The sequence below is a fragment of the Trachemys scripta genome, chromosome 12 (assembly GCF_013100865.1).
Source record: "Trachemys scripta elegans isolate TJP31775 chromosome 12, CAS_Tse_1.0, whole genome shotgun sequence".
Lineage (NCBI taxonomy): Eukaryota > Metazoa > Chordata > Testudines > Emydidae > Trachemys > Trachemys scripta.
The window spans coordinates 15,395,544-15,416,952 of record NC_048309.1 but is presented as its reverse complement, the minus strand read 5'-3'; the positions used below and the strand labels follow the sequence as shown (position 1 = coordinate 15,416,952).

Sequence of the window (21,409 nt, the reverse complement as noted above, 5' to 3'; positions counted from 1 at the left end):
ATGTTAAATGTTGGTTAGGTAGTTAGGGAACTGGACTGAAGAGTTAGTGGATCTGGGGTCAGTCCCCAGCTCTGCCACAGACTTGTTGTGTGAGTTTGGACAAAACACTTAATCTCTCCGTGACTCAGTTTCCATCTGTAATGGAGATATAACTGCTTCTTTTTGTCCACCATCTGTTTTTCTTGTCTGTTTAGGCCTCAATCCTGCAAAGAGACCCATGCAGGCATACCCTGGGACCCATGTGGAACTACTTGCAGGACTGGGGCCTTAAAATGTAAGCTGCCTAGGGCAGGGACCATCTCTTACTATCAGTATTATGTACTGTGCCAAACACGGTGGGGCTGTGATCTCTGGTGAGGCCTCTAGTTCCTACTCTAATACAGATAAATATTAATATTAAAAAAATCTCAGTTACAATTGTTTTAAAATATCTCCTTTTTTAAACTAAAGTGGAGTGGTACTGAAGTTCAGAAGTCTGTGGACACAGCAATATAGATATACTTAACCTCTTACTCAACATTTATTAACCAGCAGCTGTGCAGAGGCCTGAGAGCCAGGAATCTTGGATTCTATATCTGACTTTGCAAGTCACTTACAATGTGCCTTTTAGGAAGTCTCAACTTCCCTGTCTCCCAGTTTATCCATTGATAAAATGGAGGTTACTACTGACCACACTGATGTTTGAAAAGTGTTTGGAATTCCTTGGGTGAAATATGCTAGGTAATTAAAAGTATTATTAATTATGATGTGAAAGTAAACAAACTGCAGCTATCCCTTTAGGAAGAGACATAATAGCATGATACAGGGGGAGAATTCAGTACATAAGAACATAAGAACAGCTATACTGAGTCAGACCACAGGTCCATCTAGCCCAGTATAATCCACATTATGATTTTTTTAATGCTCTGTGTAGAAACCTGCATGGAACTTGGAGGGAGGAGCACAGTTTACAGAAGGAAAGAATTTGGAGGCGGCACCAGGAAGCCAGTCTGTGTGCACATGGCTGGAATGCTAGCTGCAGTTGCAGCATCTTAGTTCCCTAAATAAAGAGGAAGTTTAGTTTTAGGCTGCGTCTACACTGCCACTTTCAGCGCTAAAACTTGAGTCATTCAGGGCACAGGTGCCGACTCCCTGGGTGCTCTGGGTCTGGAGCATCCACGGGGAAAAATTAGTGGGTGCTCTACACCCACTGGCAGCCAAGCTCCCCTCACCGCCACCCCACCTCCTCCTCCTCCTCCGTCTCCTCCCCTGAGCGTGCCGCATCCCCACTCCTCCGCCTACCTCCCAGCGCTTCCCACCCAGCCACAGCCAAACAGCTGTTTGGTGGCGTTAGCAAACTCTGGGAGGGAGAGGAAGGAGAGGGAACATGGCACAGTCAGGGGAGGAGGTGGGGCCGGGGCGGGGATTTGGGGAAGGAGTTGGAATGGAGGCAGGGAGGGAGTGGAGTTGGGGTGGGGATTTTGGGGAAGGGGTTGGAATGGGGGTGGGGCAGGGGTGGGAAGAGGTGGGGCAGGGGCCTCATGGAAGGGGGGGAGTGGGGGCAGGGCCGGGGGCAGAGGCGGGGTCGAGCACCCACAGGAAAGCTGGGAAGTCGGTGCCTATGGTTCCGCTGAGTGACAAAAGTTATAGCGCTGAAAAGTGCCAGGATAGACAGTGCTTTATTGCCGGGAGCATTGCTCCCAGCGATAAAGCTATCACCCCTCGGTCAAGGTGTTTTTTTTTATCGCCGGGATAGCTCTCTCCCGGCGATAAAGCGTGACTATACTGCCCATGTCACCACAGCCGCGCTGTAACATGGGCATTGTAGACATACCCTTAGAAGCATTAAGTCCTTTCATGATACCCAGCATGCGGCACATGAAACATAGTGGCAGCAATCAGTCTAGTAAAACTCACAGCAAGGAAGAAAGTGGGATTAACAGAGAAATGAAGCAGCACCTAGAAACAGAGCAAACAGGCAGCATGGAGGGACTCAGACCACTGAGAATGCTGGATTTTCAAACAAAAAACCTTGCACAAGCCTGGAAGCAAGAACTGAGTCTGTATACGAAGCTGACCGTGGAGGATAAAGATAATGAAATGAAGGTAAAGCTTTTTTACGGTCACACTGGGAAAAAAGGAGGAGAGGTGAGTGAGACACTGGTGCCAGGAATAATGTGAAGCACTAGAACAACTAATCAAGGTGTTTGATGAGCACTGTGGTCCCAGACAGAATGACACCATAGAGAGATACTGTTTTTTTGCCTGAAATCAACAAGCAAAAGAGGGAATAGAGACTTAGTTTGCAGAGCTGAGAACTCTGGCGTTCACATGTAACTTTGGAGACATAAAATACTTCCTTATTAGAGACAGAATCATTTGTGGGACGCATGCTTCTGGCTTAAAGGAAAGATTGAGAGAAACAGATCTAATCTTAAAAAAATGCCTCCCATAGCAAAGGTAACTGAACTGTGCAGGGAAAGATACACAGGCTCAAGCTAAAGGAATGCAGGAAACAGGTCAAAGAGAAACCCACTGAGAATGCATCATGGTCCATGGAAAGCAACATGAGAGGCAGAAAGAAAAATGCGCAGCGTATGGACAGCTGTGCAAGAGGTGTGGAAAACAGAACCACTTTATGTTGCAACGCTGCAGCCAGGGCTGGCTCCAGGCACCAGCTGAGCAAGCTGGTGCTTGGGGCGGCAGATTGTTCGAGGCGGCGTTCCGCCCAATCCTAGGGCGGCACGGCCGCTTTCTGTTTTGTTTTGTTTTGTTTTTTTGTTCTTGTTCCGCTCCGGCCGCGGAGCCCTCGCGGCAGGCGGCAGGAGGCGGTGCAGCGGGAGGGGCCGCGTGGTAGCGCCCCTGCTGTAGCCCTGGCTGCCCCCTTCTCTCTCTCTCCCGCCCGCTCCCTCCCCCTCCACCCCCCAGCCGGTCCCCCTGCACCCACGCTCCAGCTGCGCCGCAGGTTTTTTTTTTCGCTTGGGGCGGCCAAAAAGCCAGAGCCGGCCCTGGCTGCAGCTATCCCAGGAAGAAAAAAGTGACACCACATACAGTGATTGAGGAAGTAGAGACTTCCACTAAAGAGAAGGATATCTGCAGTTTGACTTTCAGACACAAAGACAAAGACTCTCAGTGTATATGTGTTGCAGAAGAAGGCTTCCAGCCACTCAACTGCCATTTGCATTTAATCTATAAGATCAATGACCTATTCGATTCCAGCTGGATTGTGGAATCAGCTGCAATGTAATCCCAGCAACACTGATAAGCAGCAATATTAGTCTGGGGAAGTGCGACCAATGCAGGTGATGTATAATAAATTCTGAGTCCAGTGAGCAAATGCAGGCTGTAGATAAGAAACCCATGTAACAAGAGATATTATCACTTGGTGTTTATAGTAATTGGCACACAGGAATACCACCCACTGCTGGGCAGCAGGGCAGAGCGGGCCAGGGATTTGATCACAGTATAACACCACAGTATTCTCAATGTGACAAGGAGGGATAACAGTCACCCAGGGCCCTGTCTAGCAGTCTACCAGAAGATATGGAGTATTTCAAGAAGGTGGATACCTAGAGGCAAGCGTAAATTAGAAATAGAGCCCACATGCAGCCTGTGAGACTACCGAAATGCAAAGTGCGATTAGGCCTGGTGGAGCCACTGAAGAAGGAACTGGCAAACCTGCCAAGAACAGGCATCATTGCACCCACTGAAACGAGTGCAGAGTGGATCAGCAGCCTAACAGTGCTGAGAAAATGTTCATGTAAACTGAGGATTTGCATGGACCCAAAACCACTGAACAGAGCATTGAAAAGAAGTCACTACCCATTAACAATAATTGAAGACATACTGTCTGATTTATCCAGACAGTATGTCTTCAACTGTGCACAGTTTGTGATGGAAAGATGAGCCATCCATCCACCTGACAAGTTTTTGGCAGGTACTGCTAAATACAAAAACCTATGGGCAGCAGCCCCACCTCAGAGGTGTTCCAAGGTAAACCAAACCAGGCACTTGAGGGACTCCTAGGCATGAAGACTGTAGCTGTTGACATTCTTATTGTAGTAGATGTCAAGGAAGAGGCAATCCAGGATCATGATACCAATCTGCAACAATTCCTAACCGGTGCCAGGAGTGGAATATTAGGCTGAACGCAGACAAGGTGGGACTGAGGTCCCCTATATTTGATGTCTGTTGACTTCTGTGGGACTCCAGCAGGACACTGAGAAAGTGAGAGTCATTAGGGAAATGCCCGGGCCAGAGGGGAGGGGAGTCCCGCTATTGATAGGGATGGCCATCTATCTTTCCAGATTCTGCATACACCTATCAGAAGCCTGTGAACTCTTGAGACAGTTAATGCGCCACAATGCAGCTTGGGAAGGGCCAGAGACACAAGAACTGGCGTTTGAAAGGAGTAAATAAAATGCAAGGCACCAGTCCCACAGCCTGACAACCTGGAGGAGCAGCTAGTACTATAGTGCAATGCCTCAGAAGGAGGCCGAGGAGCAGGGCTGATGCAAAGCCAGCAGCCCACAGCGGACAGTAAAACAGTTCATACTCCAGAGTTGGCTGTGTCGTAAGGAGCAAATGCCACACAAGGTCACCCCCTACTACTAGGTTTGGGATGAGCTCTGTGTGGAAGACGGGATTGAGGGGTTGGGAGAAACAAGACTGCTTCCAACGTGGGGTAATCTCTTGGAGCCTAGCGGGAGGTCAATAGACAGTACACAGAAGCAGTTAAGAGAATACCAAAGTAGGCAGGCAGCCTGCTACAACAAAGGAGCCAAGAATGTGAGGCCACAATGCACAGGTGAGCAGGTCTGGTTCCAACCTGCCAATAGCCACAGAAAACAATGGCAAAAGGCAACAGTTCAAGCTGGTCCTATGCAGTAGCTACAGACTCAGGACAATGGTGGAAATTAAACTTAAGACAATTGCAAAGTAGTGGTTGGCAGCTGGCACATCTAGTCAGACAGGACCAAGGCCAGGATTAGAAGGATACAGAAACAGCCTCAGCCATTAGCTGACCTAACCTAGGAGAGTTAGAAGAATTGAGGAATATGAGCAATACGGCGGACCAATAGGACACCACCCAACAGAGTGATGATTGCACAAGGATGGAAACAAGTTCCCCACCAATAACAATAACACAAACAAAAAGTGTGAGACTGGTTCAAAGGCTAGCATGCTTGAAGGACTCTGAGGCCTAGCGGTAAAGATCATATCCCTAAGGTGGTCTATGTACTAATAAGCTCTGGCCTCAGCAAGTCCACAAAGGCTTGCATAAAAGCCACAACAATAATCAAAATTGTAAAAGGGAATGATGTAGCAATCTGCTTGGAATGATGGAGAGAAGAGCACAGGTTGCAGGAGGGAAGAGTTTGGAGCAGGCACCAGGAAGTCTGTCTGTGTGCACATGGCTGAAATGCTAGCTAGCAGTTGCAACATCTCTATGAAAAGTTCCTCTTAATAAAGAGCCAGTTTACTTTTAGAAGTAGGGAGTCTTTTAATGTTATTACATAGACATGGCACATGAAACACTATGTTGCTACAATAGTATAATTCATCAATTATTTAAAATAGCTAAATATGTACAAGGCTCTCAGGGTCTGCTGCTCTTTCCCCATCAATCTCTGGCAGTTCGCTTGATCCTTCCCTCCTCCCAGCTGTCAGACTCAGTCCTGTCCCACACCGTAACACACAGCAGAGCCAATGAACACGAGGCTCAGGTCTACTTGATCAGGACTGTAAAACTTTAATGGGGTAATGGAGGGAGCGGGGATCAGAGAGACACCATGATTTACTTCCAATGATTTACTTCTTGACATCTAGGTAGATCTTTTCTCTGGGTTACGTTTGTGCCTATCTCCACCTCCATCCAGGGTAGGGAAGGCCAGTTATGCAGCAAAGCAGAGATGCATTTAAAAAACACAGTGAATGATTGCTCTTTTTGCACAATATTAACTAATGAAAATAGTTTTTTGTTAGCCTCACAGAAGCATGGAACCTAAACAATTCTTGTTTATTATTATTCCACCACTGAATGTGTGAACCATTTAGTTATTGTAAGCCTGATGTTGAGTGTTGGGTGCTAACATTAAAGCTTCTGAGAGAAGAAAAAGCATCATAAAGAACTTAAACACAGGTAAGGAAAACAAGGTAGCTTCTGTTTTGATCCTGTAGCTTGTATATCTGTTCTGTTGGTAAATAGAGGACTTTGGTCTGCAGGGTGTCATACCAGCATCTTTCATGAGTACTGAATTTATATGTTAAACAAATTCAAATACATGCCCGTGAAGATGATGAATAGAGGGCTAACATTTTTTCTGTAGTGATAAATTGACTGCATGTTTAATTGTCTAGGGATTCCCTGAGAAAACCAAACACTCTGTGGTCCTTGAAGAATTAGCATTGCTGCAGAGGAAAATTTTAATCCCTCTTTCATTACTTTTTGTTGCTTGCGGGCTGCCTTTCCTTCTGTTCCTTTGAATGCTGAAGCTGAAATGCTGTTCTACCTTCTCTCTGGCTGCTGCAGATAATTCTAGCATCACTCTGCAGTCAGGAGTGGTGCTACCTGCAAAACAGAGTATTTCAGCTTACTGGCACCTCTGTCCTCTTGCTCCCTAAACAAAAGAGGAGAACAAATTCATTTCTAATGAGGTAGGATTAGGACATCTGCTAAGTCAAGTAGTGAGGGGTTCCAACACCAAGCTACAGAGCAAGAATTTTGCACAAGAAATTATTCAGCAAACAATTTCAGCTAATGAGTACACTAAGGAAAAATGCCATCTATTTGACTGCACCTTTGTAAACAGAGAAGGAGGCAAAACTCTTTGACTAAATTATTCTTTACAAATTATTTACCTGGTTTTAGAAATTCCAATACTTCTGCTTCTAACAGCAATGATGTTGTTCAGTGAATACACCAGATGTTAGACTGAATGGTTGACTTAGGGCAGGTCTTCACTACAGGGGGGGAGTCAATTTAAGATACGCACATTCAGCTACGCTATTCGCGTAGCTGAATTAGACGTATCACAGCCGACTTACCCCGCTGTAGGGACGGTGGCAAAATCGACCTCTGTGGCTTCCCGACAGCCCTTACTCCCACCTTCACTGGTGGAGTAAGAGCGTCGATTCGGGGATCGATTGTCACGTCCCGATGGGACGCGATAAATCGATCCCCGAGAGGTCGATTGCTACCCGCCGATTCCGGCGGGTAGTGTAGACCTAGCCTCAGTGGGTAGCACAGCCCACAGTCATTTGGAGGCTTACAATTGAGTCAAACTTTAGCTCACACTCATCAGAATGGATTGGGATGCACAGGGACAAAGAGTTGCTTTCTTTTAATACTGAGCAAGGGTCCATTATTAGAAATAAGGAAATCTGTCCCTCTATCTCCACGCATCAGAGTTCGTTTCAGAGCCTTCCCCAGGCTCATTGCTTTCTGCTACAGTGTTAAAGAAACAGCACACCTATCCTCATGCTTTTAGCCTCTGGGGATGAAACACCTGAGGCACAAGCACCCCTTACAGCCATTGTGGTGTTAAGTGCTGTTCCAGGCTCCAGTCTCAGTGTGTGAACCTGAATGGGATGGAAGGGGGTTAAATGGGGGAAATCAGAATGAAGAGTGGAATTATGACATGCTCTAAAACTCATGAGGTATAGGTTCAAGAAGGGACAGTCTCTCTGACTTACTGTGAGCAGCAGAATATAGGGCTTCAGGCAGAGTCCGTTCTTAGGTGGAAGGAATTCACAGAAAACACAATTTAAGAAGCCCTCTAAAGGTCAGAAACAGATGTTCCTTGTACTATTTGAATTAGTGCTCACATAGAATGTTTGTATGAATGAATAAGAGCTACTGATGTGAGTAAAAGTTTCAAAATCTGGCCCCTTGAAATTTCCTCACAAATCTCCTAGTTTGTTCTGGTTTGGCAATTCCTTTGTTCTTATGTAACTGGAAGGCATGCAGGGGGCTGGGCCCAACATTTTGGACCTCCAAAAGAACTCCCACACGACAAGCAGACAGTTCCTCCAAGCCCAGAGTCTTTGGGGTGGAGTCTCCCTCCCAGCCACCTAGATGCATGCTTTTTTTGCATCCTGTCCTGTCTTTATGGATCTTTCTTCCAGGCGATGCAGCCTGCTCTGCCCCTGAAAGCAGTTAGCCAGACAGAAGCAATCAGCTATACAGTAACTCCTCGCTTAACGTTGTTGTTGTGTTCCTGAAAAATGCGACTTTAAGTGAAATGATGTTAAGCGAATCCAATTTCCCCATAAGAATTAATGTAAATAGGGGGGGTTAGGTTCCAAGGAAATTTTTTTAACCAGACAAAAAACTATAATATATCTAAAATATATACACACAGTATAAGTTTTAAACAAACAATTTAATACTGTACACAGCAATGATGATTGTGAAGCTTGGTTGAGGTGGTGAAGTCAGAGGGTGGAAGGGGATGGGATATTTCCCAGGAAATGCCTTACTGCTAAATGATGAACTAGCACTCGGCTGAGCCCTCAAGGGTTAACACATTGTTGTTAATGTAGCCTCACATTCTAAAAGGCAGCATGAATGGAGGGAGGGGAGACAGCATGGCAGACAGAGACACACACCCTGTGTGTGGGAGAGAGAGAGAGAGAGAGAGATGTGCATTGCCCCTTTAAGTACACTGATCCCACTCTAAGTACACTGCCTTTTTAAGTATATCAGCAAATTGAGACAGCAGCTGCGCCCAGCAAGCTCCCTCTGTTCTGAGCCCTGTCTTGTCTCCACCCTGCTTTATATCAAGAAGGGGTAAGTGGGGGGCAGGAGCAGGGGGAGGGGGACACCCTGACATTAGCCCCCTTCTTCCCCCTTCCTCCATCCCCCCACCCCCGGGCACAGCAAGCAGGAGGCTCCGGGGAGCAGCTCCAAGGCAGAGGGCAGGAGCAGCACATGGCAGTGGGGGGAGGGACAGCTGAACTGCCTGCAATTGATAGCCTGCTGGGCGGCTGCTGCACAGGGAACTTAGGGAAGTGGGGAGCTCATAGGGGGGCTGCCGGTCCACCCTGGTTCCAAGCCCCCACCAGCTAGCTGCAACGGTCTGCTCTTCCTGCAAGCAGTGGACAAAGCAGGCAGCTGCCAAACAACATTATAAGGGAGCATTGCACCATTTTAAACAAGCATGTTCTCTAATTGATCAGCCACATAGCAACAAAACAACGTTAACCAGAACGACTTTAAGTGAGGAGTTACTGTACTGGCTCTGACCCACTGTTCCAAACTCTGACCCAAGGCCTCTGTCTCCAGGATCCACCTGACATAATCCACCAGGAACATATGTGCCAGATAACACAAGGTCTTCATAATAATTGCGAGAATACTTTGCCCTTCTTAAGTGTCTTTCGCTTGAGAAACCCAAAGTGCTTTACAAATATTAGTTCAGCCACCTTGCAAGATATGTGAGTGTCCTATCCTCATTTTGTAGGTAAGGAGCTGCTGCAGGTGAGGGGAAATCACTTGAATAAGCTCACATAGGGTTCTGGAGGAGAACCAGATTTACTGCCTCAATACCCTGACACACAATCCCTGCTTTAACTTTTAAACAAAGCTACAGGGGTATTAGTATTGCTGGAATAAACTGTGTAGCTTTTGTTTTTGAACCTTTTTTTTTTTCAGAATTAAACTTTCCTTCTTGCTCCACCTATTTTTGCTGTTGAACAAAATCAGAGTATGATCAGATAAAACTCCTGCTAGAGTTTCCCCACATCTGTATTGTCTTATCTTTGGCACTGATGGAGTACAAAGGTAATGTACTCCTCCTCCATTTGTGGTTGCATAATTATTCTGTTTATGTTTTGAAGGTGGCCGATGTGACTGAAATTAATTTACAGGCATTTGACGTCTTTCTCAAATGCTTTATGCTGTTAATCTCCTCCTACTTCCCCAATACAGATGCACTGATAAGTATTCTGCCTATTTTTCTGGCTGAATACTGTGCGGCTGATGGATGTGTCCTAACATGCTGAAGTCTGACACGCTACAAATGAGATGCACATGTGGGTATAAAAATGCAGTCAGTATAAGCACTCACTTTACAAAGAATGTGGGAAACAGATAGTTTGAAAAACAGCAACCTGGGCACACAATGGCATGTGCAAAATCTCTGCTGAATATGAACATGCAGTTACTGCAACTGCATGGGTATCCCGGGTACCTGTATGTGCAAATAATAATTAGCCATTTGCACCCCACTATGCAGGTTTTGTGCACAATCATTGTTATTGCAAGAGCAAATTAAGCACAAAAGTTAAACCCACATTTTTAAACGATTAGGCTTCCAGAAGTTAAATGAAATAAATATTTCATCTATTTATTTATTGTAAATATTAATGTACATCATGTATAGGCAATAACCAATGAAAGTATTTGCAGAAGAGGAAGGCTATTCAGCCATAATGAGTTTCAGAGAAATGCTCTATAGAGAACTATCAGGGACAATGTATTGTTTTTCAGGGTCCTGGCAGTGTTAGAAAAAGTCACTCTTTTTTTGGAGCTGCTGAGCTGAAGGATTATTGCAAGGATCTGCAAATCGCTTTTCCATGCATGTGCTTTAGCCTGAGTTTTGTGTGGCTTTGCGAGTTGGACTGGATTAAGTTCCAAATACTCAGATGCAAAGATAATCAGTCTGTATCAAATTAAATGAAGAAAATCATTTTCCCTATGATGTGTTCAGGCACTATGAAAATACCAGTTTGATACATTTGTCTTTATGACTCTAATGATATGTTTTTGAATCTGATTCATGCAAATATGGATTTTAATGAGATGTAGTAAACAATGCTGGATAGATGTGCCTATGTGTCACCCAGGATACAGTTTCCAGCCAGTCCCTTCTGGTCACACTCTTAATTAAGGAAGTGAGATGGACTTCTATTACATTTGTTTTTCTAAATCTCAGTCATTTTTCAAACTGGTGACATAATCTTTAAGATTTAATTTATTAATATAATATTTGTTCCTTGAATAGTATGGTGTTTATTTATTTTGGTGCCCTGACATTCAAAATGTACCGTATTTTGCAATTCAAAAGAAAATTATTAGGCAAATATGTTCCTCATGATTATTGTGATTGCTGTTCTGGAAAGACATGGGCATACAGTATAATGCATCCTTCAAAGAATTAGTATTCCAATACTCAGGGTATGTCTACACTATGGGATTAATCCGAATTTATATAATTCGAATTTTGGAAACAGATTGTATAAAGTCGTATGCGGCCACACTAAGCACATTAATTCGGCGGTGTGCGTCCATGTACCGGGTCTAGCGTCGATTTCCAGAGCGTTGCACTGTGGGTAGCTATCCCATAGCTATCCCATAGTTCCTGCAGTCTCCTCCGCCCATTGGAATTCTGGGTTGAGATCCCAATGCCTGATGGGGCCAAAAACATTGTCGTGGGTGGTTCTGGGTACATCTTCCCCCCTCTCCCGGGAAGCAACGGCAGACAACCGTTTCGCGCCTTTTTCCTGGGTGAACAGTGCAGACGCCATACCACGGCAAGTATGGAGCCCGCTCAGCTCAAGACAGCAGTCATGAACATTGTAAACACCTCGCGCGTTATCGTGCAGTTTATGCTGAACCAGAAGTTGCAAAACCAGGTGGCGAGGAGTAGGCTACGGCAGCGCGGCAGCGAGAGTGATGAGGACATGGACATGGAATTCTATCAAACCGCGGGCCCCAGTGCTTTGGAGATCATGCTGTTAATGGGGCAGGTTATAGCCGTGGAATGCCGATTCTGGGCCCTGGAAACAAGCACAGACTGGTGGGAACGCATAGTGTTGCAGGTGTGAGATGATTCCCAGTGGCTGTGAAACTTTCGCATGCGTAAGGGCACTTTCATGGAACTTTGTGACTTGCTTTCCCCTGCCCGGAAGCGCCAGAATACCAAGATGGGAGCAGCCCTCACAGTTGAGAAGCGAGTGGTGATAGCCCTGTGTTTTGCAATGCCAGACAGCTACCGGTCAGTCGGGAATCAATTTGGAGTGGGCAAATCTACTGTGGGGGCTGCTGTGATGCAAGTAGCCAAATCAATCACTGAGGTGCTGCTACGAAAGGTAGTGACTCCGGGAAATGTGCAGGTCATAGGGGGTAGCTTTGCTGCAATGGGATTCCCTAACTGTGGTGGGGCGATAGATGGAACCCATATCCCTATCTTGGCACCGGAGCACCAGGGTACCCAGTACATAAACCGCAAGGGGTACTTTTCAATGGTGCTGCAAGCACTTGTGGATCACAAGGGACGTTTCACCAACCTCAACGTGGGCTGGCCGGGAAGGGTTCATGACGCTCACGTCTTCAGGAACACTAATCTGTTTAAATGGCTGCAGCAAGGGATTTACTTCCTGGACCAGAAAATAACCGTTGGGGATGTTGAAATGCCTATAGTTATCCTTGGGGACCCAGCCTACCCCTTAATGCCATGGCTCATGAAGTCATACACAGGCAGCCTGAACAGGAATCAGGAGCTGTTCAACTACAGGCTGAGCAAGTGCAGAATGGTGGTAGAATGTGCATTTGGCCGTTTAAAAGGTCACTGGCGCTCGTTACTGACTTGGTCAGACCTCAGCCAAACTGATATCCCCATTGTTATTGCTGCTTGCTGTGTGCTCCACAATCTCTGTGAGAGTAAGGGGGAGACTTTTATGGTGGGGTGGGAGGCTGAGGCAAATCGCCTGGCTGCTGATTATGTGCAGCCAGACACCAGGGCGATTAGAAGATCACACCAGGAAGTGCTGCGCATCAGAGAATTTTTCAAAACCAGTTTCATGACTGGCCAGGCTACGGTGTGAAAGCTGTTTGTTGAAAACCCACCCCCTTGATTGACTCATTCCCTGTAAGCAAACCACCCTCCCCCCTTAAATCACAGCTTGCTTTTAAAGGAAATAAAGTCACTATTGTTTAAAAATCATGTAATCTTTATTAATTGATTATAAACATAGGGAGAGAACCGACAAGGTAACCTGGAGGAGGTTTGGGAGGAGGATTGGAGGGAAGTAAAAGGCCACTGAAAAAATTCAATATAATGACAGCCTTTTGGTTGGGCTGTCCACTGGGGTGGAGTGGGAGGGTGCACGGAGCCTCCCCCCCCCCGCATTCTTACACGTCTGGGTGAGGAGGCTATGGAACATGGTGAGGGGGGAGGGAGGTTAAATAGCGGCTGCAGCGGCACTCTGTTATCCTGCTGCCGTTCCTGAAGCTCCACCAGACACCGGAGCATGTCCATTTGATCACGCAGCAGCCCCAGCGTTGCAGCCTGCCACCTCTCATCTCAAGCGTCCCTCATGACCTCACGTTCACTGGCATCTTTCCTGTACTTAGATACCGTGTCCTTCCACTCATTCAAATGAGCTCTTTCATTGCGGGTGCATTCCATTATTTCCGAGAACATCTCGTCTTGTGTCCTCTTTCTTCAACGCCTTATCTGAGATAGCCTTCGGGACGGAGGAGGGAGGCTTGAAAAATTTGCAGCTGCTGGAGGGATGGAAAAAAGGAGAGAATTTTTAAAAAATATACATTTTATAAAACAATGCTTATGCTCTTTCACGGTGAAAAACACTATTCACATTACATAGCACATGTGATTTCAGTACAAGGTCGCATTTTCCATCTTAATATTGAGTGCCTGTTGGCTTTGGTGTTAGAGATCACAGATGCAGGTCCGGGCAACAGAATTTGGCTTGCATGTGGCCATGGTAAGCCATTGTCTTTCGGCTTCTACGCCCTCCTTTCCCACATACCAAGCAAAGCCCATTGACTGCTGCGGTTTTCCTGTTAACTTTCAGCAGCAGAAAACAAACTAACCCCCCCACCCCAATCCAATTCTCTGGGATGATCGCTTTATCCCTCCCCCCACCGTGTGGCTGGTATCAGGGAAGATCCCTGCAGAAACCAAACTAACCTCTTGCCCCTTCCACCCACCATGAATTATCTGGGATGATTGCTGTACCCCTCCCCCCACCGCGTGGCTGGTATCAGGGAAGATCCCTGCTAGCCAAAGGCGAAAAGCTCAGCACCAATTAAGCCTCAGAGCCATCCCTAGGGGACGGTGAATCAGGACAACTGCTCCAGGCCCGGGGCTTTGGGGGGCCCTACCCTCAGTCCCGCCCCTTCTACCCAAGGGATAGTGTGTGTGTGGGAGAACACATGGTGGCACTGCAGACTCCCCAGCCCCAGAAAGGTGGGTGGCATGGCCCCAGCACCCTGGAGCCTAGCGGTGCCACTGAAGCTGGACCTTGGGGGGGCGGAGTGTGAGCGGGGCCATGCCTGGCTGTTTGGGGAGGCATCGCCTCCCCCAGTCTCCCCATCCCATCCCCGGCCTGGTCGGACCTGGAAGTGACGTCACTTTTGCCCCGGGCCCCGCACTCCCCTAAGGACGGCCCTGCCAATACTTGTTCATGGGAGTAAAGAGATCTGGCTTCTATTCCTAATTCTGGTCAATACTGGGCAAGTCAGGTCATCTCCTGTGGGTCCGTTTCCCTCCCAACCTTAGTCTCTATTGTTTGCTTAGGGGGAAGATTTTTAAAGGCACATAAGGCACATTTATGACTTTGGAAATCTCTCCTCTTAGACTGTAAGCTATTTGGAGGATGGACTGTACAATGCCTAGGTACAATGGGGCCCCAATATCATTTGGGACTGATAGGCTATACTGTAATGCAGCTAGTTATCATTATTGTTATTAATAAAAGCATCTGACTGGTCATTTGCACACAAATTTAGCCTATGCTCACATACATTATTGTTAATGTTGTGCTCAGATGAGGCAAACCAGTGTGTGAACACATTGTGTGTGTCTGTTTGTTGCATGGAGTTGTGCAAATGGGGAGCCTTCCTGTTAATTTTCCTTCATTGTTCATGAACAATGTTTTGCTGTTTCTTTGTGTCTCAGTGCTGCTTGTTAAATGTGGCATCTGAATGTTTCATTGTATCTTTCACGTTGTGCTCTGCATTTTTAATTTAAATACACGTTTGATTGGTTGAAGGCTGTGTAGAAAAAATAAATTGCCATAATTCTGACAGTGGCAAAACAAAGGATTTAGCTGGATAATAATAGGCTAATTCTGTAGATGACATTTCTGAATCTCCACAAATGTTCTGCATACTGTGACTCAATGAAAATGAAAGTCAGTATTTTAAACACAAAAGGTCAGATTATGAGACTCTGACTTCACAAGTAGTCTCATTAACTTCAGTGGGAACGCTCAAGGATAAGGCACTATTCACTGTCTATCACAATCAGGCCCACAGGGATCAAACCTGTTCTGCTTACTTACACACTCATGACTTTGATGGGATTGTGATTACTCACCTGAGTAAAGTAGGTCGGATTTGAGCCTTACTCTGGGTTACACCTGAAATAGTCTAGATTCTCAGCTGGTGTCAAGCTGTATAGTTCTGTTGACTTCAGTGGAGCTACACCAATTTACACAAACTAAGAATCTGGTTCACTGTCTGCATTTTTATTACTGTACACCCTGAGAGTGCCCCCTTTCATCAGGGCATCGTGTGGCCATTATTCTCAGTTCCAGCAGGCCATCTGCCTGTCTCCAAGTGTTCCATGGCTCGGCCCCCTCCAGCCACATTACAAAGGACATCCCCCTTTGTGAATAACTGAAAGGTCCTAATGAAAATCCAACTAATAATTCTTCTGCCTCCTTGTGCTACAGAAATCTTCTGCTTCCACTTGCAAAGCCTCTCTCAGGGCTCTCCCCCACAGGAGCCTACTCTGCTCTCTGTGGGGGTTTTTCCAGAGAAGAGTCCTGAGTCCTCTGAAATCTCTTCTTGGGTGTTGCCCCCTTTCCAAGGCCTACCACAGGGATCAGTTCTGTCCTTGTGGCATTCCTTAGTCTGCTTACCTCAGGCCCTTCCAAGAGAGCAAGAGCACACACTTCCTATCACTTCTCTCCTGAGCCTTCTCCTCTAGTTGGGTGCCTAATGGGTCCTTTGCTAGTTAAATCCCCTCTGAATGGGAGGTAATTAGTTAATCACTCTACTGGGTGCGGAGTATGACTCTAATTAATTTTTTCCCTCTTTTCTAGGAGGCAATGGGGGTTCACCACATCAGAGGACCTTCAAACAGATTTAGACTCATGCACATATTCTGTCATAATGTCTCCCATAATTTTGTGGGGCTAAAGATTTTGTTGGTGGATGGGTATGGAGCAGCTGGACTGAAGGAAAAAGCAAGCATTTTTTCTTTCCATTTTTGCGTGAATTTAATGAGAACGGACATGCTCTATTTTTTCCTCACAGCACAGATTATGGCATTGCAAGCTTCCTGCACATATTACTCCATCGGTATGTCTCAACCTTGAGCTGGAAAGACCATCTCTAGAGGTGAGTGCAGTCTCCACAGACTATTCAGTTATTGGCCACTTTGCTGAGATTGGTGGCTCAATGGTCAATGTGATGTGGACATGTGTCAATGTATTTTATTTATGCTACCAAAAGGTGTGGCAATTTTTGGGGTGTACTGGCCTGGGTCATATTTGAACTGGCAACTTACATACCAATCACCTAAGCCTTCGAGCTGTACTCAAGTGATAATTTTTTTAAAATTTCATTGCTACTGCAGTTAAGGCCAATGGTCTGGTCTGATATTAGCGTAATATTCTAACATTTCAGTCTCAGGCCTTGTCTGCACTATGAAGTTGGGTTGATGTAAGTCAGCTTCACTGACCTAGTTAGACATGTGACGACCCTAAAATTTTTCTCTTGCTGATGTAAGCACCCCATTACAGCGCCATAAAAGGATCTTCTGGTAACCTGCAAGGTTTGGGACTCTTGCAGTCCTTGAGATATTTTAACAGCAGCATAGGTATTATCTCAGTCTGTAGAAGGAAGAGTTTAGATAAAGTAATGTACATATAAGTTGGATAGATCTAATGTGACAGATCTTCAGAGAGCTGTTAACCAGGCTACTCCATGATAAGGGATAGTCATTAGTCATCCAAACATAATCAGACTTTTATCCCATCAGAGGAATATCTGGTTATAATAACCACAATGCAGAACAATTTTGCAGAATCATTGTGCAGGAATACTTGTTTATAATTGATATTTTTGCAGAATCTTTGCAGAACATCTTGGTACAATTGGTGACCACATTATACAATAATCTAATAACTTTCCTGAGAATTTCGTACATTGCAGCTAGATCCCAGCTACATATAGTATCTTGTAATAAGTCCATCTGTAATGCCTCCCTTTTGTGGCTGGTAATAGCTATTGGCTAAAATCTACCCGTAAGTAGTTTCAAAAATAAATTCCTTTCACGAATTTTCAAATGCTTACCTATGGATTATTGAATTGTATGGAAATATTCTTCCCTAGAATATTATTGGGCCTGATCCTGAGAGGTGCTTAGCACACACATCTTCCATTGACTTTAGAGGCAGCGTGGGTGCTTAGCTCCTCTCGGGATTGGATGAGTTACTGTGATTAAATTATCTATGGACCTTATTAGCAATTATAAAAAATGAAAATACCGGAAAGAGTCTTTCCAGCAAACCACCTCAGACAGGCAATTTAGTGTTCCCTGTGAATGAAGTTAACAACGGTACTTGGTATATAATTTCAAGTTTAAACAATACATAATTCTTATAATTCAGATATGGAACCTTATGTTCAAGAAGCAAGACACACATAATGTGATTACTATACCTAATTATTGTTCAGCCGTACATCTTGCTTGCAATAAAATTGCCACAAAATGTAGACCAGCTTTCTGGTTAATAAGATTTATTTTCTTCTTATTAAGTTTACGAAACATTCCTCTAAAATAATTCTTATTTTAGGAATCATAGAAATATAATAAGGTTCCTTATTGGTAATTTACCATGCATTAGTCATTCACATTTACCACATTTTAAAAAATCAAGTATTTATCTAAAAATAAATATCATGGCTTGACATTTCCTGTTAAGTTATGATTGTGCACAGCTTTGTCTTCGACCTAGAAATGCTGCTAGGCAATGCATTTTAGTTGGATACATTTGCAGTTCAGTCACAGGATGCTCTTGGAAGGCCTGATTCTGTTCCGATTGAAATCAGCAGCAAAATCCCCTTTGACATCCGTAGAAACTCCTATAACTTTCTCGGTCTAGTTAAAGCTCCCCAGTGTGGATATAGTTATAATGGTATTATGGTGCTTTATACCAGTATAGCTATTCCTGTATAGGAAGGGGAATAAGCTGGACCAGTCTAAGATATGTCCACGTTAGGGTTGTATCAATATAACTGTTTTGGTAAAAAAAAAATCACACCCCTAACCTACATAATTATATTGCTACAAAGTCTGTGTTTAGACTAGGCTGGGGCTCTTCCATTGCCTCAGTACCTTCCTTCTGAAAGCAATGAAGGAAAGAATGTAATGATAGCTTTTTCCAGTATCTGAGAAGGTTAGACTTTCTTTCTTCTCAGTCTTTGCTGTTTTGCTGTAAGGCTCATATGCCAGAAGAAATTGGAGAAACCTATCTGCTTGCTCATTGTTTTCTGAACATAGGAATTTGATAGACTAGCTGGGCCCAGTTCTCCTCCCAGCTATACTGGTAGAAATCCAGAGAAAGTAAACTCTATTTTTGTGTTACTGAGATCAGAATTTGGACTATAGCACCTTGAACAACTGAGATGGGATAGGTATGCTTGTAGAATGATCATTAGCTGTGCCAGTGGCTAATACTGCTGTTCGACTCCCAGCTCAAAGGGTGGTGCAGTCTCTCTTTGGCATGCCCTGTATTTTAGCAATTGGTGTGGTGCTTCTATCTGTTCAGATAGTAACTGATTCCTAACTGCAAATGAATCTCTTCAGCTACTGTGCTTTGCTGAGTTTCTTCCTTCATCTCTACTGAGATGCCTGGAGCTCAGGAATATCTTTGACTGAGTTGCTAAGCTTAAACATCAGGATTATTGTTGTTCTTCTTAAACATTTGCTGTTTTGGGTGGCAGTGAAACTATGTCCTTCTATCCTGCCATGTGCCTGGCTGTGCTGCTGAATTCAAAAGAAACACAGAAGCTAAAGGAGCTCTAAGTAAAGAAGCTGCTTCTACTCATGCTGATGAGCTGTTCCCATAGTCCAAGACTCAGTATTACTAAAATATGGCTACACTGCAAAGAAAAACCTGTGGCACTGAATCTCAGAACTTGGATCAACTGACTTGGGCTCCTGGGTGGGTCTGGGCTCCAGGGCTAAAAATAACAGCGTAGATATTCCCATTTGGGCTGGAGCCTATGGTCCAAGACCCTCCTCCTTTGCTGGGTTTCAGAGCCTGGGCTCTAACCTAAGTGGGACCATCTACACTGCTATTTTTAGCCCGGCAGCTCGAGCCCTGCGAGTAAGCCGGAGTCAATTGACCCAGGTTCTGAGACTTGCCACCACCAGTTTTTCTTTGCAGTGTAAACATACCGATAATGACTAGAATGTTGGGGATTCCTTTGTCATGCAGAGTACAGCAACCCCGCTGTAGAGTTCCAGTTTTCTAGGAAAGCTGGAAGTCTGTTTGTAGCTGTGAATGACAAGGAAAATAGAAAACAACTCAGCTTTCAATCCAGTATTGACACATTTTGAATTAAACCTATCTCTCCAATGTCCCCCATTTTGAGGAACATCATTTTCATTAATCCCAGGGTTACCTTCATCCCTAATAAATGTAGGATCTTCTCACTTTTGCCACTGAAAATTATTTATATCAGAAATAAAAAATCATGCAAGTGAGGGTATAGTTATTTGCACTGAAGGAATGAGTCCCAGGGCATTTCAGCAAGTTGCACGAATAACTTATTGGTCTCCCTTATTCTGGGTCTTTGGCATACCAGTGCATCCCACATTTGAGCCTTGGCAGGTAGGAATTAAACTCTTTGGATGAGCAGAGTAGCTGTTTGCCATGGCTCAGAACACTCTGTCCGAAGTTTTTTATCGAACTGTGGAATTCTCTCCTCTGTTATGATTTAGATGACAGGAGGCCAAAGGGATAATATAAGGGGTGAGAAGGGGAAATGAAACTCCATGGAATGTGTGGAAGAGAGTTCAGCAAATTGGTTAGGGGTTAAAACTTTTTGTTTCTTCAGCAAAGTAGTGAAAAATGAAAACTGACCCTGGTCTCTTTCAGTGGAGTCTTGTTTATACTCTGTGGTTGATGGGCACAATAGGAAGATCTGTCTATGTACTGTGTTTTTGCTATGTACAGGATTTTTTTTTTAGGCCCAGATTCTTGGGTCCACTTTGTGCCAGGCAGGTGGTATATAGGAGCTGGATTCTGACCATAAATGGCCAGCAGAGAATTCCTTTAGTGGAGAGGTACTCCCCAACTGGCATAAAGCAGGTGAAATTGACTCTTACACCAGCTGCTCTTTGCATTCCTGGCACAGTTGGCATGCTGGAGCATGGTGAGGCAGCATGTTGGGCCGTGGCAGAGCATTGTTCTGCCACGTTGATCCTTCTTTGAAATAATGTCCCATATGCCAGTGGTATAGAGCACACCTCAAGCTGGGGCTAGCTGACGCAGAATCAGAGAGCTGGTTATGGCTGCCAGATGTTTCATCCTCTCCAGGGCTGAACAGAACTCAGTTGGAGAGGAGAATTGAGCCTAATGCAGATAGCATGATCAGTGCAAGTAGGAATGGCTGTTCAAAACAAATGTCCTTTGTGAGGGGAGGAAGCACAGTGGCTGTACTGTGCAATCTCACTCAGGCCTATTTATGCAAAATATGATTTAGGGTAAGTTTAGGTCTGAGGAATAAATTACATGGTAGCATCAGAGAAGGAAAGGGGTTTACATTTAGGACCAAATTACAGTAATTTGAGGATAGAATCTGGCCCATAATGTTTTGATAATTTAACCATATATAGTTTAGCAATGTTAGCATTTATTGTATAACTAGAATAATGGTTGTAGAATAAATCTAACTTTAAATACACCAGGTCATTCCTCCACGACCTATGCCCTGCAGTGGAGTGGAGTTCCCTCGAGGATGAATTTGGCCTATTGTTTGTCAATAAGCATCGAATATGATAACCACTATCTAAGGAGAAAATGTAACTTCACCAACAAAAGAAAAGGAAAGAAGGAAGGGAAGTATTTATTGACAACAGTGCTGCTTTACAGAGCAGGAACATTTTAAAATAGCAATAATAAAAAGATACATGTGCTCAATTATCTTTGCTTGGTTCTATCATTGTTAGTCTTGTTACCATCGCTACCTTGCCGCATGGGTTCAGAACAGCACAGGAATTTCTTCAGACACTTATGCTTACAAATAACCCTAGATTTGTGGAGCTTGGAGATTTCATTTTACTTTGACAATGATGTTTCAGTCTGCAGAAAATAGCTTTTCAGTCTCTTTTCAAAACTATAAATTAAAAGAATAATTTATCACAAAAAAGTAGAAAAATGA

General features: G+C 44.6%; 1 long non-coding RNA gene across 2 annotated transcripts; it reads left to right on the top strand.

The window, feature by feature from the left end:
* Positions 1–8,720: 8,720 nt before the first annotated feature.
* Positions 8,721–21,082, top strand: LOC117885713. Of its 2 annotated transcripts, none has more exons than XR_004647826.1 (3): positions 8,721–8,770; positions 16,271–16,354; positions 20,937–21,082. It is a non-coding gene; the product is annotated as an uncharacterized LOC117885713 (long non-coding RNA). The 2 variants fall into 2 exon arrangements; XR_004647825.1 differs by lacking the exon at positions 8,721–8,770 and adding an exon at positions 9,643–9,763.
* The last annotated feature ends 327 nt before the right edge of the window (positions 21,083–21,409 follow it).